Source organism: Bombus pascuorum, chromosome 2, assembly GCF_905332965.1.
Source record: "Bombus pascuorum chromosome 2, iyBomPasc1.1, whole genome shotgun sequence".
Classification (NCBI taxonomy): Eukaryota; Metazoa; Arthropoda; class Insecta; order Hymenoptera; family Apidae; genus Bombus; species Bombus pascuorum.
In genome coordinates this window covers 4671847-4674926 of record NC_083489.1, presented here as the reverse complement: position 1 = coordinate 4674926, position 3080 = coordinate 4671847, and the positions used below count along the sequence as shown (strand labels likewise).

The 3080-nt window shown below is 31.5% G+C and overlaps 1 long non-coding RNA gene across 1 annotated transcript; it reads left to right on the top strand.

Moving 5' to 3' along the window:
- The first annotated feature begins 81 nt into the window (after positions 1 to 81).
- Positions 82 to 1166, top strand: LOC132916359 (uncharacterized). The gene is made up of 3 exons (XR_009660082.1): positions 82 to 177; positions 991 to 1032; positions 1078 to 1166. It is a non-coding gene; the product is annotated as an uncharacterized LOC132916359 (long non-coding RNA).
- The last annotated feature ends 1914 nt before the right edge of the window (positions 1167 to 3080 follow it).

Genomic DNA, 3080 nt, shown 5'->3' with positions numbered 1-3080 from the left:
CCGGCCAAATGCTCTCCGACCATTACCGAACCCCACCGAATGCATGGGGGATACTGTCGGATGCGTGCGCATCTTGCCGCCTAGTCGAAAGTTCCTTCGGGTATCTCCGTCAGACTGCCCCTGTGAAAGCGAAGTGACAGGAAGAAGCCGAGTCAGGGCCGCTATCTTCGTTCCCAGGTGCCCTTCCCTTTTCTACGTTTAGGTTTCCGAAGAGCTTATTTCACTTAAGATAAGTTTACTTTTAAAAGATAATCTTCTTTTTTTTTTGAGACGAATAATTTTATATTATTCTTTTTTTCTAAATTGAAATTAAAAAGTAAAAATTAGAAATGTAGTGAATTTATATGCTGCATCATTTAATTTTGAATATTTTGTATAAAACTGTATGATATTTAATGCTTTTTTATATTTTTTACTGTATACTACTACGTGAATGAGAAATCTCATAATAAAACATCATTTTATTAATTGTAAGACATTTAAAGGAATCAAACAGGGCTGGCGTGACTTTTTGCGGGGCCAGGTTCAAAAATTTTGCGGAACCTGAATACACATTCAAATCCTACACTTAAATTTTACAGCGAGGAATTATTTATTTACAAATGCTGTTACATATTTTTATATATTTTTTATAGGCAGTTTTTTAAACAAATCCAAGTAATATTTTTTCGCATCCATAATTCGCTTTCAAGGGGCAAGAAGTTCAATGAAAGTACAAAATCTGTAATCATGTATGACTTTTGCAAAAAACTATTGATGTAGTTTAATTTCTCTAAAAAGTACATTTCTCTGAAAACGCTTGGATTTTTTTATCTAAAGTAATTTCCAGGATATGAGGACTTTATGGAGTTACAATGAACTTTGATGATTTTTGTCACTCCTATAAACTGGATCATCCTACTAAAAAGATGTCTTGTATCTATTAATGGTATCATCATTCTGTAAAAAGTTAATCAAAATTGGTGTTTTTTAATTGAGTAATTTTTGTAGACCGCCGACAGAGCGGGAGAGGGTAAGACTCGCCCTTGTAGGGTTCCGCGCCGAAGGGTGGTCCTGCGCCTCCCTAGATGGTCATAGGGGTCGACACGCCGAGGAAGTTCTGGGATCTCCTCGGACTTGCACAACGGCCCACAGGATGGCGCTGAGAGGGCTGGTCCCTCTCAATGCCCGAATTAGCCTAGGAACGACTCCTCTAAAATGGGAAAAGACGCAAGAGTGCTCCGGTAGTAATTCGAAAGAGGCCTCGGAGCACCTCTGTTGGGCATCAGGCGGACCACCATGAGATTTTAGTCGGTCCGACATTATCCCGCCGCTTCCTAGAAGAGCGGCGGGGTGTTCATGAGGATTTCCCCAACGTATAAAAAAAAAGGTTATGTTATAAATTAAAAAATGTAAGCGTACGTTAGTGTCAAAATTTTTAATCAAACGTTTCGTTTAAAAGTGTTAGAAGTATAATCTAGGAAGGGAAATAATCTTGATAGAGAATAAATTTTAATACTTGCTCCTTTGAATTAAATAGTATATTTTTTAAACAAATAAGTAGCCGTGTTAAATTAAATACCTAAAAAGTTTTAAAATTAGGTAAGAATCTAAAACTGTATTCGATGTTCATGGTTACGAGAAATTCACAGAATCGGGGAAGTAATTTTTGACGGACTTAACGAGTGATTTCTGACCAATTCAGCTAAAAGAACTATCAGAAATTAACGTCTAATTAACTTACTTGGTATCTAGTACATGAAATACATGGACTATAATAGTTGCCCAATAAGAGTAGCATTTTATGAAAAATTCCGGAACCTAACGACAGCTATAATATTTTCGATATTAAAAACGATCGTATATATTTTTATAATTTTGTCAGTGTTAATAAATTCTGCTTATAATGCTCTTATTTAGAATTTAAAAAATATTTTTTTAAATTTTATATGTAGATAATATAATTTTTAATAACGGTGTTAAATATATAATTTTTAAGTATGTCAATTGTTAAAGTTTGTAATTACTTTTTGTGAAATGAAAATTACTGCCACTAAGATACTGTAGTAAACCCAAGTGTAAGAATGATCAATAAAAGAACAAAGACGAAGGAAACAGATACGCTCTAAAGTGTAGTTTATAAATCGGAAGTTTTTCCATACCTTGGTTCTCAAGGTATCGAAACTTTAAATATTAATGATATAGAACGTTCTATAGAACGAGGAAGTTATACTCTCATAATCGTGTAAATAAAAAATTTTGTTCCAGTTCAAGGCACAACGATAAACCAATCTTTCCAAAACTACTAACTTATTCTAAACTAAACTAAGTAATCTGAAATATTATTTAACAATAATTGAATATTTCATAGATACATTTATTATTATCAATGTAGTTAAGTAAATTATACATAGGTAAATAAAAGATAAATATAATAAATTAATTCTGTATTTATAAATATAATAAATTTTCTGTATTTATTTAACACTATTTTTATATTTTCTGTAATTTAATATCGATGTTTTTGCATTTATATATGTATGTATATTTCAGGTACATTGGTTGTGCTTCGCTCTATTCTAAGCACAATTAAACGGAAAAAAGGTTCTTGTTTCTCTTTGTTCCATGTAAGCTGTACTTCTGTATGAATGAATGAGTTTACACAAAAGATCAGTTTTACGAACTTTGTGAAAGAGATCTTAAATCGTCAATGACAGTACTATCAATGCCGCGACTAACCAGTAATCAAGTACTTTTTATCTAAATAATTATATTTAAACACTTTGAGTATAAATATTTAAATTCCCGTCACAGCTTAAAATTATTTCATCTTTTATTAATACGATAATGTAATATATTATATCTACAGAAATAATTCGATTCATAAAATGAAACAAATAATTGCATTAATTGCATAACTTATCCGTGATGGTCAATTACAGTTACATATTTAATAAAAAATGTTTCATTGTCCGTTAATCGTCTTCTATAGTAATTTTCTTCACTAGAGTATATTGATAGGTGCAACAACGCTTACATATGAAGTAAGAAATTGTGTAAATCAGGATTTGTAAAAATATAATTACTTATACAATATCTTT